The sequence below is a fragment of the Phocoena sinus genome, chromosome 5 (genome assembly GCF_008692025.1).
Source record: "Phocoena sinus isolate mPhoSin1 chromosome 5, mPhoSin1.pri, whole genome shotgun sequence".
NCBI lineage: Eukaryota > Metazoa > Chordata > Mammalia > Artiodactyla > Phocoenidae > Phocoena > Phocoena sinus.
The window spans coordinates 76,081,422-76,097,876 of NC_045767.1; the positions used below are offsets into that span (position 1 = coordinate 76,081,422).

A 16,455-nucleotide genomic window follows, 5' to 3' on the forward strand; every position below is an offset into this window, starting at 1 on the left:
ACTGAAGCAAAATCTACATTTTAACAAGGTCTTCATGTGATTTGTATGACCATTTAAGTTTGAGAAATAACAGACTAAAGGACAGGAAGAGGTAACAGTTGAAAGGATTCTAAGCCACAAGAAAAGTGATTTGCAAAGGGACAGGCATTTATGAGAGAGCATCATATTTGAGAAAGTTTTCTCTTTAGAGAAAAATGTAGGCATATTACAATGGAAAGTTTTAATTACTAGAGCATAAAGTGAGAGACAACAGGAGTGGTAAAGGGGTGAAGGCAAGTCAAGCAGAGAAGAGCCTTATTATGAAGTTTCATACTCACATTGAAGGGATTAAAATTTACTGCTTAAAAACTCAGTCATAAGCCTAAAATTTATCTCTCTATATTCTATACAGTTTTGCTAAAGTATAAAGCAGGTTTTACCCATATAAGATACTTATAGTCATGAGTTAAATATTGAATAACCACCTTAACTCTAATAAATATCCTAACAGTTTTGAGGCATAAGAATTATTTTTTAATTAAAGTTTAGAAAATAGTGTAAATTATTGTGTAACTCTAACTAAATGAGAGAATATTAAAGGACATGAGACTCTATAATACTCTATCATTGTTTTTAAATGTACATTCATGAGAGGAAGAGAGGATAACTCTGGATAAATGATGCTGGGTTGTCCTTGTGGTTATGGCTGCAGAAGCAGAACTGTGAAGGGCTAAGAGTTCTTAAAAGATAATGAGTGGGGGAGTCAGGAAAAATAAAAAGAACTAACTCCAGGATAAAATAGTGATTTTAAGTGTCTGGGTAAACATCAGCAGATGGAACAGAAAATTATAGAATTTTAGAGTTAGAAGAGACTTTAAAGATCACCTAAGTACAGCCCTCTGGTCTAACAGACATACTTAGTTAGCATCATGGTAATAACAGAGGTTCGTTCTATCACTAGAACAGAAAGAACAGTGCAAAGGTAACACAGCCAATTTGAGTGAATTAAAAAAAGAACAGTTTCAGTTTAAAGTTAAAAGACCAGATCTGAGCCTTATATGGCAGCAAGTATATGCTTGTTTAATTACCAGAAGGTAGAAACAGGGCAAACCAGAGGGAAAAAAGGACCCCAAGAATAAGAACTTACACTATATAGGAGAGGCCATGCTGACTATAAGGGAAGTGAATCCAAAACACTTTAGAAGATAGACTGATGCTTTATTAAGCTATTTTACTATTGTTGGTTAACAATATTTTTCCAAACACTATTTATTGTCCAGCTAACCGAACAACATAAAACTATATCTCTGATAGTTCAGTCCAAGATCTTTCCTCTACTTTTCCAGCCAATTGACGGGCATGCTATATTTAAGGGAAAGATAAAGGAAGAAGTGAAATAGGCCCAATTAAGTACTCTAAAGCAACTGTTAGGAGATTCCTCTTGACTTCTTTACATGGTGTTGAATTAACTTTAACAAAACAAAGTGGTAATGTGGGAGCAGCCAAAGGTCTTGTGTGGGGTCTATCCTAGGACTCACACTTTCAGCACAAAAAAGACTAGGCAGAGTCACACTTGCTCATGCTATGGATTCTAAGGAGTCATTTTTAGAAGACATGCGATGTCTCTACTCACAGCAAGGAATTTAAAGTAGATGGTCTAATACAGATTAAATATTATTAAAAGTCGTTTTTCTTAAATATTGATATTAACAGACCACTATGGTATGAAATAATCTGTCTTTAAAAGGATCAGTTACAAATTAACTGATAAAGTTAATTAAAATTAAATTAAATGATAAAGGATCAAGTTACTGCTAGGAATCAAATGCTCCTTTACTTTAAGCAACTTGAGCTCAAAGTCATTCAATGATAGGAATTCCCAGCTGAGTAAGCACCACATCACTATTTTATCACAGTGGAGGGCAGGATGGCATTTTTTTTTATAAACATCATTTTAAAAACAAGTTTTAAAACATTTATCACATGGGCAGGTATTAACTAACAAACCTTCTAAGCAATTCAAACTGCAAAATATGGAAGCAGGTATGTTTTAAATTCAGCATGCAACATTACACATAATTAACAGAAAATCTCAGTGCTTGGCACTCCATCTTTGGAAAAGAACTCTTACATACACTATAACACATTGTACATTAAAAATAAATTATGCAGTATCAGTATCTTGTCCTCTGAATCCCACCTGCTGTCACTTCTCAAAGCTTTCCATTTCTACATCACTAATTTCTCCCTCTATAACTGGAATATTCTGATCAACATCTTAGTATTTTACCTTAAAAAACAAACAAAACAGACAAAAACTTCCTCGACCCAGCAACCCCCTTCAGGGATGGCCTCCTTTTCTGCTCCCTTTCACAAGGAAAACCACTTGCCAGAGTTGTGTACAATTGGTGTTTCAACATCTTTAATTCATTCCGCTCTCATTTTAAAACTTAAGTGTTTATTTTCACAAATGTATACTTGTTCAGAGTTTAAAGTATCCAATTTTACAAGACTTTTTAAAAAAATCAGAAGTCTTCTGATCCGCATTTCCTACTTACAACCACTTTCATCTCTTTAACTGTTTCCCTTGGTAGTTAACTCCCTATCTCTAATAACTTTTACTTTTATTACTTCTTGATTCTTTCTATTTTAGGTAGGATGCCTATACACTCCCAATTTATTTGAGCTGTCCCCAATGTAATTATTAAAAGTGCTTGCTTTTGCTCTCTAAAGCGTCTTTTTTTTAAGCCACCATCTACTGAATTCCACTATAAAAAATAATAATTTAGCTTTGACTCCCCCATCCTTACCTCATATACACGCACGCTTGCCCAAATCTCCAATACCGTGATTTTGGCTAGGTGGTTATATCCAGAGTTAACATTATTATGACTCTGTAAATACAATTCACAGTTAAGCCATATGGTATACTACAATTTGTTTTTTGGAATAGTTTTCCCTAGAGTTAATCATTGTTTTGTTTTGTTATTTACCTGGTTTTCTAAATACTTATCTACAATTCAGCCCTAAACTCTTCCTTGTCTAAATCTACTCTTAATATCTTCAAATACATTACAGATTCTACCAATTTAATCTTTTGCAGCTATTTCTCCTGGCACCTTCTGACCTACTCCTACTGGATAACTATAATTGGTGACTAGCTGTAATCTTGGGATCACTCTTCACTATCATCCTGGTGATTTCCTGGGTCTCTACGTAAGCTGCATTCCCTGTTTCTTCCTACGGCTTCATTTTTTTAGTTTACTTCTTTATTTTTGTTGAGTACCTCCTACATTAACTGCCCAAGAAAGGAAACACGGCAGATAAATTTTTTTGAGACATCACAAGTCTAAAACTAACATTGGTCTATCCTTAATCAACAGTCTAGCTAGATTCTGAATACTGAGTTGGAAATCATTTTTCCCTCAGAATTATGAAGGAAAATCATTTTTCCCTTCTATCTTCAATGGAGACACCCTTCTCCACTGTCTTCTAGTTTCCAGTGTGGGATCAAGAAGTCCAAAGCCATTCTGATTACTGATTCCTTATATGTGACCTATTATTTTCCTTATTCTGGAAGCTCTTCCTTTATCTCTCCTTTAAATATAGCATGTCTACCAACTGGCTGGAAAAGTAGAGAAAAGATCTTGGACTAAACTATCAGAGATGTAGTTTTATGTTTAACAAAATGTAACAGTTATATGCCCTATTTTGGACTAATTTTCATATCTGCATTTGCCACTCTATGGGCTCTTTCTACCTGTAAATGTGTGTCCTCTAACTTCTGGAGAGTTTTGCTGAATCATTCACTATTCTGTATTTCTCCCCTCTAGTCCCTCTATTCTCTTTCTAGAGCTCCGATTTTTTTTAACATTGGAGATCCTGGACAGTTTCCCCAATTTTCTTATCTTTTCTCTCCCATTTTCTCTTTGCTTTACTTTCAACATCAGTATCATTTTTTAGCCCTTCCATTGAGTTTTCCATTTCTGATTTCATTTCTTATTTTTTTTCTCTCTCATGTTCATGGATTTAGCATCTCCTCTTATTTCTCAAACTATTAAATGACAGTTTTGTGTTTCTTTCCATTTTTACCTGCCTATCTGGTCTCCATTTCCCCTAACTTGGTATTTTCTATTTTGGTTTGGTCTTTGACTCTCACAAAAGAGGCTTTCCTAAAATGTCCAGTGATCTTTGGCTACAGCTCATATTTAAGGATGGGATCTGTGAACTTTATTTTAAGGATATCAGGTTGGGACATTTCACTGAGGAAATTCTTTTTTTTTTATAAATTTATTTATTTGTTTTTGGCTCTGTTGGGTCTTCGTTGCTGTGCGCGGGTTTTCTCTAGTTGCGGTAAGTGGGGGCTACTCTTTGTTGCAGTGTGGCTTCTCTTGTTGTGGAGCATGGGCTCTAGGCGCACAGGCTTCAGTAGTTGTGGCTCTCGGGGTCTAGAGCACAGGCTCAGTAGTTGTGGCACACGGGCTTAGTTGCTCCGCGGCATGTGGGATCTTCCCGGAGCAGGGCTCAAACCCGTGTCCCCTGCCTTGGCTGGAGGATTCTTAACCACTGTGCCACCGGGGAAGTCCTCATTGAGGAAATTCTTAATGTCAGTATCTTCAAATCTTTTCTCTTAGGTTGGTTGTAATTCCCATTTCCCTGGGCAAGTGTCATTTCAAAGTACATTGCAAGATACAACCCTTTCATTACCTTTTGTATTTTGGGGATCTTTTGAACTGATTCTTCAGAAAACTGTAAGTTCAATGTATTCTTCTGTATGGCTGACCATCAGTCTCAGAATTCTGTTTAAACCAGAAAAAAATGTGTTAGATTTACTCAACTTATATGGACATTTATCATGAAGAAGGTTTCAAAATAATTTTGAAACATAACAAAATTTATAACTTTGTCACAAAAATATATTGGGTTTGCCAAAATGTTTGTTTGGGTTTTCCTGTAATATCTTATGGAAAAAACCAAATGAACTTTTTGGCCAAACCAATATATAACAAATGCTAAACTCTATAAATTGTCTCTAAAAGAAAATAACTTAAAAATAAAAAAACTACAACAATTACTTTTAATTCTACTATAGAAGTTAAAAGACAAAAGTATAAAAATAAGTATAGCTATAAAAATATGTTAATGAATACACACATATGTGTTAATGAATACTCATATATAATGAATATAAAAAGATGCAATTTGTGACAAAGATAAAGTGTGGTGGGGGAGAGAAGTAAAAGAGTAGAGTTTTTGAAGTTAAATTGTTATCAGTTTAAAATAGATTGTTAAATCTATAAGATGTTTTATGTAGACCCATGGTAAGCACAAAGAAAACATCTATACAGGATACACAAAAGGAAATGAGAAAAGAATCAAAGCATGTCACTAAAAGAAAACAATGAAACACAAAGGAAGACAGGAAAAAAGTGACAAAAAGCTACAAGACAGACAAAAACAATGAACAAAATAACAATAAGTCCTTCCCTGTCAGTAACTACTTTAAATGCAAATGAAATAAAGTTGCCAGTCAAAAGACAAAGTAGGTAAACAGATAAAAAAAACAAGATCCAACTACATGCTATCTACAAGACTCACTTTAGATTTAAGGACACACAGAGACTAAAAGACTGGAAAAAGATATTCCATGCAAATGGTAACCAAGAAAGCACAAATGGCCATACTTACATCAGACAAAATAGACTTTAAGTAAAAAACTGTCACAAGAGACAAAAAGGACATTATATAATAAAATGGCCAAATTTATCAGGAAGATATAACGATTATAGATATATATACACCCAACATCAAAGCACCCAAATATTTGTAGCAAAGATTGACAGAACTGAACTGAGGAACAGACAACAACACAGTAATAGTAGGAAATTTCAATACCCCAGTTTCAATAATGGACAGAACCCTAGACAGAGAAGGTCAATAAGAAAACGGATGGCTTGAACAACACTAAAGACCAATGGACTTAACAGAATATTCCACCCAACAGGAGCAGAATACACATTTTCCTTAAATGCACAGGGGACATTCACCAGGATGGATCACATCAGGTAGCAAAACAAGTCTTAACAAATTTAAGAAGATTGAAATGCTTTATCAAGTATCTTTTCTGACCACAATGGAATAAAACTAGAAATCAGTAGTACAAGGTAAACTGGAAAATTCAAAACATGTAGAAATTAAACACATTCTTGAACAATCAATCAATGGGTCAAAGAAGAAATCAAAATGGAAAGTAGAAAATACTTTGAGACAAAAGCACAAAACATCAAAACTTATGGGATGCAGCAAAAGCATCATTAAGAGGGAAGTTTATAGTGGTAAATACATTAAAAAAGAAGAAAGATGTCAAATATAAAGAACCTAACTTTATACCTCAAGGAACTAGAAAAAGCCCAAAGTTAGCAGAAGGAAGGAAATAATAAAGATTAAAGCAGAAACAAAATAGAGCATAAATAAGACAACAGGAAAAAAGTGTTTTTAGCAAAGAACAACAAAAAGAGGAAACATTACAACTGATACCAAGTAATACAAAGGATCATAATAAACTATCATGAACAATTAAGTGCCAATAAACTGGATAATCCAGAGGAAACAGGTAAATTCCTAGAAACATAGAACCTATCGAGACTGAATCATGAAGAAATAGAAAATTGAAAATTGAATCAGTAATCAAAAACCTCCCAACAAAGAAAAGCCAGGACCAAACATTCACTGAAGAATTATACCAAACATGTAAAGAAGAATTAATTAGCACCAGTCCTGCTCAAACCTCTCCAAAAAATTGAAGGGAAAGGAACACCTCCAAGCTTATTTTGTGAAGCCAACATTACCCTGACACCAAAGCCAGACAGACTCCACAAGGAAAAACTACAATATCCCTGATAAATATAGATGCAAAAATTCTCAACAAAATATTAACAAACCAAATTTAATAGCATATTAAAAGGATCATACACCATGACCAAGTGGGATTTATCCTTGGGGTACAAGGACGGTTCTACATACAAAAATCAGTTAATGTGATATACCACATTAAGGAACAAAGTATTAAAATCACACGATCGTATCAATTAATGCAGAAAAAGCATCTGACATAATTCAATACCATTTCATGGTAAAAACACTAAATAAACAAGGGATAGATAGCAATTTTCTCAAGATAATGAAAGCCATATATGAAAAGCTCCACAGCTAACATCATGCTCAGTGAAAAACTGAAAGCTTTTCCTCTAAGATTAGAGGAACAAGGCAGGGATGGCCACTCTAGCTACTTGTATTCAACACAGTACTATCTAGAACAATTAAGCAAGAAGTGAAAGAAATCAAAATTGGAAAGTTTGAAGTAAAATTATCTCTCTTCGCAGATGACATGATCTTATATGTAAAAAGCCCTAAAGAGTCTAGCAAAAAAAAACTGTTAGAGCTAATAAATATCAAATAGTAGGACACAGGGGGCTTCCCTGGTGGCGCAGTGGTTGAGAGTCCGCCTGCCGATGCAGGGGACACGGGTTCGTGCCCCGGTCCGGGAAGATCCCACATGCCGTGGAGCGGCTGGGCCCGTGAGCCATGGCCGCTGAGCCTGCGTGTCCGGAGCCTGTGCTCCGCAACGGGAGAGGCCACAACAGTGAGAGGCCTGCGTACCGCAAAAAAAAAAAAAAAAAATAGCAGGACACAAAATAAATATACAAAAATCAGTTGCATTTCTGTATACACGAACAACAAACAATCTGAAGAGGAAATTAAGAAAACAATGTCATCTATAACAGCATCAAAAGGATAAAACACTTAGGAATAAATTTAATCAAAAAGTAAAATTTCTGGTGTGGAAAGAACTTCAGGAACTTGTCAGTTTCAGATAGAAATGTTTTCACTAACAAGGAAAATCAGGAATTGCTGTATTCTTACTATTTCTCATTGTAGAACTGAGATATCACTATAACATTCTCATTCTTAACATTCTTCTAAATCATGAGCTCCTTCGAAGCAGGAGTGAAGCTTCACTTATTCATCTATTATTAGGACCTGTCAGAATATTTGACAAATACTAAAAACTCAATAATCATTGTGAATAACTGAATTAACCAAGACCAACCCAACCTTGCCACACCAAAGTTAATGCAAAACTTTACCCTCATACTTTGCTTGACTCATCCAATGTCCATTCTAGAATTTTTTTAAAACACCAAGAATCTGCTGTATATATAATATGACAGCAAGAAGGAGGGATATTTTTGATAGCAAAAAAAAAGAGGGGGTATTTTTGAGTACAAAAAGGGATTTTTTTTGATGGCAACAAGAAAAAACCCCCTGGAGATTACGGACTCAAATAAAAGTAAGAGGTCTGAGTCAAAAACACCACAGCAATAGAACTTAATTCCTAAAATGTGCATGAAGCAAAATTCAGAAGCATATCCTACTGCCCTACTTGGTTTTAAGTACTCTGGGATCGAGTTACTCGTCGCAATTAAAGCACCTAACAAATCCAGCATGCTGGAGGAGTAAGTATAGAAGTTAAGACCATGAGTTTGCAGTCAGAAAAGCATGGATGAAAATCTTTGGACAATTTACTTAGTTATCCTAAGCCTCAGATTTCTTACCTAAGGCAACTGTTGTGAAGACTAAAGGATATAATATATAGGGATACCAATTATTAACCAAATAAACACAAATGGAAACTCCCCCTTTAAAGCCAAAATAAAAGGCTTAAATATTTGCAGCACTTCCAAAGGTTAATATTTTTACCATATAAGGGTCTCTAAAAGTTATCTGAAAAAAGGTTAAAACCCAGCTAAAAACAAACAAACAAACAACAAAGAGTATAACTAAACGAGGAGCCACGAAGAAAACAAATGGCTAATAAATGTAAAAATTATTCCTGGCTAGGAATCAAAGATACTTAAGTAAAAACATATTATAGTTAAATATTAGTGATTCCTTAAAAATTCTACTTCATATATTTATCATTCAGCAAATATTTACTGAGTACCAATACAAGCAAGTGTCCGATACGACGCTGACTGTAGTTTGGAAACGGTGAAATAGACACAGCCACTACATCAGAGGCACTTCCCAGAGAACCCACAAAGTGCTCTCTGAACACACTGGGAGTGACAAAGAAGTTAAAGAAGCCTCCTGGAGAACTGATACGTAAGCTGAGATCTGAAGAATAAAATAACAGTTCACCAGGCAAAGAGATAGAGAAATTTGATCTATGCCAAAAGAACAGTATATGCAAAGGTCTGGAGACATGAGAAGGAACTGTGATTTTAGAATACTACAAGTAGTTTCGTATGATTAGGGCAAAAACCAAGGACAGGGGGTAACAGAGGCTGTCATAAGAGATGATAATGGTGAGGTGAGTAGATCGTGAAAGGTCACATGAAGGTAACTCCCAACACCTCCGCCCCCTCAACAAAGACACTGAAAGGTTTTAAGCAGGAAAGTGACGTTAATAGACATTTGTTCTTTTGAACCATCATGCTGGCTACAACACAGAGAATGGAATGGAAGTAGGCTCGACTAGAATTAGAGAGACTAGTAGAAGCAGAGCATTATAACAGTTCAGGTAGAATAATACAGAAGCAGAGATTATAAAAAGAAATATAGGAATTTTAATAGATCCTGAGATGACTAGACAGAATCTGGTGACTGATTAACAGAAGCTGGGGGCAGGAAGCAGACAAGAATATCACTCAAATTTTGGCTTAGACACATCTATGGATTGATAGGTAACACAGAAGGAGTAAGTTGGAGGGTAGTGTGAGGGAAAGATGTTGAAAGCAGTGGCTAACATTTATTGAACATTTACTACGTATTGGGCATTCTTTAAAGTTTTCTCTCATTTAAGACTCAACAATCATATGAGGTAGGCTCTATTATTATCTCCATTTTACAGATGAGGAAACTGAAACACAAAGAGAACAGGTAAGCTGGCCAAGATCAGCAGTAAAGCTAAGATAGGAACCCTGACAGTTTAGCCTGAGCTATGCTCTTAATCACTACGTAACAAATACCTCACAAACACTTTTAATGACGGATTCAGTTTTAGACATGTTATGTTTAAGATATCTATGGGACATACAAGAGGAAAAATGTCCAGTAGGCAGTTGGAAATGTGGGTTTGGCATTCAGGAAAGAACTGGGTAAAGATGTAAAGTGGGAGCCATCGACGTAAATAGGTAAATTGAAGATAATGATTAGATGGGCTTCTCTAGGAAAAACATATAAAATTAGGGGAAAAATGGCTAAGACTGAAACCTGATGAAAAATTAATATTTTACAGACAGGCAGAAGAGTAGCTAGTAAAACGGGGAGGCGGCAGAGCAACAATGTAAAGAAATGGCTCTAGAAACATTTCCTGGGTGTGAATTATGGATCAGCCCCTTTATTAGCTGTGAGTCTGAGACTAGTCACTAAATCTCTGTGCATCATTTTTTTCATTTCTAAAATGGAGATAACAGTAGTACCTACCACATACAGTTCTTTTGAGGATTAACTATGTTACACGTTTGGACAGTATATAGAAAACAGCAAATGCTCAATAAATTTTAAGTATGATTAGTGTTAATAATAGTATCAACTAGCTGGAAAAGGACCAAAGATATAGAAGAAAGCCAGGAAGGATTATTTGTCACTAAAATTAAAGGAAAAGAGTGCTTTAAGAAGTTGACAATGCCAACACTGCACTGTGGAGAAGAAAGTGACTCTAAAGTGTCTATTACATTTAATAACAGTTTGATAAGTTTGGTGATGGAGATATGAAATAGACACTGAACAATGCTTTAAGAGAGTAAATTAGGACTCCCTTTCTTAAAAAAAGTTTGATGAGAAGTGTCAATAATTCAAGCACTTACGTCCTTTGACCTAGTAATTTCATTTTGAAAAACAAAGGAAATAATCAGAGATGTAGCCAAAGTTTTATATTCATTGCACTATTATTTAAAATAGTAAAGCTTGGAAGATTTAAACATCCAACAGCAGTTAACAGTGGCATTAAAATGTATCAAACATAAATCCAAATATGTTTAAGTACCAACTGTTGTTATTCCTGAGTAATTTGCTTATGGATTTTTTCCAGTTTTAGTTTTTCTTTAGCACTTTCTAAAATTTTCCAAGAACATGTATTATTTTATAATCAGAAAAACTTAACTTCTGCTTTTGAATGTTTTCTTTTAATTGTCCAATACTAGAGCCCTGGCTACCATAAGAACATAAGATGCATGTTATCCATTCCAGAGAACAAAACATGAGTAACAAAGTAACACATTATATTAAAAAACATGAGTAACAGAGACTATTTTCCTATGTACTGTTCATGTAACTTAAAGAAAAAACTTTAAATTTCATCTAATTATTGATAATTTTTAAATTATTCATTAAAAAGGTTTAACTCAAGAACCTGGGCTTAAAAAATGGAAACCACAATAAACCCTTTTCTAACCTAATAACCTATTGACCCACTGACCTACTTTGGAATTTAGGTTAGTTCAATCTGATATCACAGATCTTTCTGGGACGGATGGATCTATTAACATTAATTAAAAGTAGTGCTGAAATTTAATTGACTGGCATAATACAAAACCCAACAGTCCTTAACTATATTTATCACCATTTATGAAAAATTCAAACTTGCTTCTGCAGATTACTCTTTGTATTATAGCTAAAAAGGTAAGTATTTCTAAGAGAACAATTTTAACTTGTATAAAAAGACTGAAATACTTCTAAAATTAATTATTTAATATATGAGTAAAGATGAAATTTAACAGTTCTCAATTTATTCAATACTGAATGGGAACATTAGTCCACCTCTATATAAAATATTAGCAAGATGAAAAACATTCTTGACTCTACAGCAGTTTCTAAGACCAACTTAAATTTAAAATTGACAGTAAGAACAAGAAACACACCTCACACCAAAGTCTCATGAATCAGACCTCTTAGAACCAAAGAAGATGCTTGCTCAATACAAACATCAAATGCTACCAAAATTCTAGACTGCCAGATGTCTAGACGTGAGGTATTTTTGAAGCCTCATTAAGTAAACAAAAACTGAAAAATTAATACAGCTCTCTTAGTGGCACACAAGACTACTGCAATTATTCAACCAATGTATTTCTTCAAATAATGTCTGAGCTCCCTCTTCATGTGATGGACTGATCTGGTCCACAGAATACATGAGCACCTTAACCCTTTTTTGAGATGAGACTGAGGCCTGAGACTGTCCCCAGCCTCAAATGAGCCCCATAAAAGATCTGAAGCTGCAGGAAGAGCCCAAGCCTGAGTCTCAATGTGAACTACACACTGAACCATGTACCGTAACCCTGAACCTATACCACCCTGCACCAGGCCTCACACTAGTGTCCACAGGAAGAAAGACGGGACCCTGTGGTAGGCAGAATAATGGCCCCACTAAATGGGCCACGCCCTACTCCCTGAAACCTGTGACTATGTTTCAAAAAGGGACTATGCAGATGCGATCAAGGTTAAAGATTCTGAGATGAGTAGTTTATGCTGGATTATCTGGGTGGTCCAATGTAATCACATGAGCCTTTAAAAGCAGAAGACCTTTCCTGGCTGTGGTCAGAGAGCTGTGAGACAGAAAAGTCAGAAGGATGCAGTGTTGCTGGTTTTGATGGTGAAAGAAGAGCCACAAGCCAAGGAATAGGGGCAGCTTCTAGACGCTTGAAAACACAAGGAAACATTCTCCTCTGAAGCTTCCAGAAAGGAATGCAGCCCTACTGACGCCTTGCTTTTAGCCCAATGAGACCCTTGTGGAACTTCTAAGCTGCAGAACAGTAAGATAATAAATTTGTACTGTTTTAAGCCATTAAGTCTGTGGTAGTTTCTAAGTTTCTTGTTCTATGACAACAGAAATTTAATACAGGTCTAAAATCTCTGGCTGCTCTTGATAAATCTGCCTTTCCCAAACCCTCTCTCCCTCCATATTTACAATAATCTAACTAGGAAACCACCAAGTCTAATCCCATTATGCCCTACTTTCCTTTTATTTCAGTCACCAAGAGCGGCCCAAGACTCTAAGGTCACCCCCCATCACCTAGACTCTCGTCCCTATATACTCCGTATATCCCCACATTGACCCCTTTCCCCTTTCTTTCCCAATTTCCAAAATCCTTTCATTGTGTCCTCTGGAACTCACAGTATACCATTAGCAAAATATCCTACTTCCTCAATATTGCTGTTGTACACTCGTTTCATGTTTCCTGCACCAACAGATCTCTTGCTCTCCTCCAGGAGTTCTGCTCTATCTCCAGGCCTTTCAAGTGATAGCTGTTCTTCTCTCCCATGTCTCATATGTCAAGGCCCTGGTGTGAGGGCCTCATTGTCATTTCTGAATTATTCATTCTCTCCCTCCCTAAACCCCCCAGCTTTGAATCTCATGCCCCCAGACTATATCTCCTCCAATACCTCTTTTGTAGTTGTTTTTGATTTTGATATCTACATAAATGATCCTCCCAACATTTTGGCCAGTCAATTCCCTGATCTCCTCTCCTCCAACAATCCTGCACTTACCTCCCACTCATTCCCCTGGAGTTACTCTATAATTCACCATTAGCAATAATAACACGCCCCCCTCCATATTTTCAATTTCAAGCACTTTATCCCTCTGAATCTCACACAAGGGCTAGGATAGCATGTGATCTGCTTGATTCAAACCCATCAAAAAAAAAAAAAAAAAAACCACAAGCATTTTTTTCTAACTGGCCATATAGCTCTAATTTATTTATTTATGTCTATGTCTTTTTTTTTTTTTTTAACCTGTCCTAGCCTCCTAATCGTTGCTGAGCACTTACAGTTTCTCATCCCATAAAAGGTACGAAGGAGCAAGGCAAGTTTATCTGAGATGGTCAGGGGACATCAGAGATAGTAACAGTCTCTGTTGGTCAGGTTGAGATAGTAACAGTCTCTGTTGGTCAGCTTGTTCATTATTCCTTATCAGAAACAATTCTTTGTCATGTTTGTCTAAACTCTAGGCTTCCTTTTTGCCATTGATTCCTTTGTATATTTAACATATAGATAAGCCATTCCATGAGCCATTCTGTGGCAAAATGCAACCTGCTTACAACTCTAATACAGCTAAAGTCAAGCTGATAATAAAAACATCTTATAATCCCAACTTATTTACAGCAATTAATAATAGAGGCACAAATAATACAAATATTAAAGAACAGGTGGAAGGAAACCACGGCTTCTGAAGATCACTTGCTCTGCCACATTATAAGACACCAATTTTCCTTTCTAGCTTTATTCTCTCTCTCCAGCCTCATCTCCCACTCCACCTTCACTGTATACATACTCCTTATTCTCTGGCCACACTAAACATGTCACCATTCCTGTGAAGGAGAAACTAAAGATCCCCGGGTACACAAAGGTCTGCCCATCAGTGTCCAGCATATTATCAACACAAATGACTTCTTAATATACTAAACTAAAATTGATCTTTGCAGGAAATCACATTGTCATTCACATTAGGATTCAATTAATCAACATGTAAAACGCATGTTAGTGGAAAACTAAACAGAGGTACTATGTATTAGTTTCCTGTGACTGCTGTAACAAATTACTACAACCTTAATGGAAGAAAACAACACAAATTTATTATCTCCCGGTTCTGTAGGTCAGAGTCCAACACAGGTCTTACTGGGCTAAACTCAAGGTGCCAGCAGGGCTGCATTTCTTTCTGGAAACTTAAACAGAAAAATGTTTCCCTGCCTTTACAAGCTTCTAGAGGCTTCCTGCATTCCTTGGCTCATGGATCTCCTCCTCAATCTTCAAATCCATCAGCAGACCAAGTCCTCCTCAGGCTGCCATCTCTTTTGCTTCCCTCTTCCCTTATTAATTAAGACCCTTCTGATTACACTGGGCCCACCCAGATAATCCAAGACAATCTTCCCATTATAAGGTCATTTAACCTAACACAGTCACAGTTTCCAGCAACTTAGGATATGGACATCTTTGAAAGGCCATTATTCTGCCTACCACATCCCATGACCCAAGAAATCTCTTTGGTGAACACAAAGTTATCTTTTGGGGATAAACGTTAAATAATTTGATCTATCAACACATAAAAGACTATATCACCATTCAGAAGTTCATAACTATCTGAACTATCTTTTCCTTTCATGTTTCTTCAAGGGAATTGAAAAATAATGTAGATGAGAATTCCAGTTGCATGAGTTCAACTGCAACTGAAGGTCAAACTTGATTGCTATAAGCAACAAGCTATATGGATACTATTCCAAATGGCAAAAGTTTTAACGTCCAAATGAATATGTGAGCATACTTTCCTTTTGGACAATTATTTAATGGGCTACACCATATACAAAAATGGCATAATTTATAAGTATCAAACAAATGTCAAAACAAGACTGATCAATCCCAGCCTTTGTGGAATGCTTTATTTTTTTAATTTTCTTTTTCAGGATTGAGAAGACAGAAGCTCCCCTTCTGGTTTTCAGAGAAGAAATTGTTTTCTGCTCTGGTATTATTACTTTCTTGTTATTTCTTGTTTTTCTTTTAATTTTATTTATTTTTTTATACAGCAGGTTCTTATTGGTTATCCATTTTATACATATTAGAGTATATATGTCAATCCCAATCTCCCAATTCATCACACCACCACTCCACCCTCCCAATGCTTTCGCTCCCCTGGTGTCCATACATTTGTTCTCTACAGCTGTGTTTCAATTTCTGCCCTGCAAACTGGTTCATCTGTACCATTTTTCTAGGATCCACATATATGCGTTAATATACGATATTTGTTTTTCTCTTTCTAACTTACTCTACTCTGTATGACAGTCTTTAGATTCATCCACATCTCTAAAATGACCCAATTTCGTTCCTTTTTATGGCTGAGTAATATCCCATTGTACGTATGTACCACATCTTCTTCATCCATTCGTCTATCGATGGACACTTAGGTTGCTTCCATGACTTGGCTATTGTAAATACTGCTGCAAAGAACACTGGGGTGCATGTGTCTTTTTGAATTATGGTTTTCTCTGGGTACATGCCCAGTAGTGGGATTGCTGGGTCATATGGTAACTCTATTTTTAGTTTTTCTAAGGAACCTCCATAGTGGCTGTAACAATTTACATTCCCACCAACAGTGCAAGAGGGTTCCCTTTTCTCCACACCCTCTCCAGCATTTGTTGTTTGTAGATTTTCTGATGATGCCCATTCGAACTGGTGTGCGGTGATACCTCATGGTACATTTGATGCAATTCTCTAATAATTAGTGATGTTGAGCAGCTTTTCATGTGTTTGTTGGCCATCTGTATGTCTTCTTTGGAGAAATGTCTACTTAGGTCTTCTGCTCACTTTTGGATTGGGTTGATTGTTTCTTTAATATTGAGCTGCATGAGCTGTTTATATATTTTGGAGATTAATTCGTTGTCTGTTCATTCATTTGCAAATATCTTCTTCCATTCTGAGGGTTGT

At 36.0% G+C, this 16,455-nt stretch overlaps 1 protein-coding gene across 18 annotated transcripts in view; it reads right to left on the reverse strand.

Moving 5' to 3' along the window:
• CLOCK (clock circadian regulator) overlaps positions 1-16,455 on the reverse strand; it is a 135,758-nt gene that overhangs the window by 64,300 nt on the left and 55,003 nt on the right. For 13 of the 18 annotated variants that reach the window (XR_004350041.1, XR_004350040.1, XM_032632894.1 and 10 more), the window contains 2 exons: positions 4,687-4,778; positions 2,790-2,873 (listed from right to left, as the gene is read on the reverse strand). The gene's annotated coding sequence lies outside the window, so the exon portion shown is untranslated. The remainder of the gene's footprint in view (positions 1-2,789; positions 2,874-4,686; positions 4,779-16,455) is intronic. The other 5 variants (XM_032632896.1, XM_032632902.1, XM_032632899.1 and 2 more) reach the window with 1 other exon arrangement.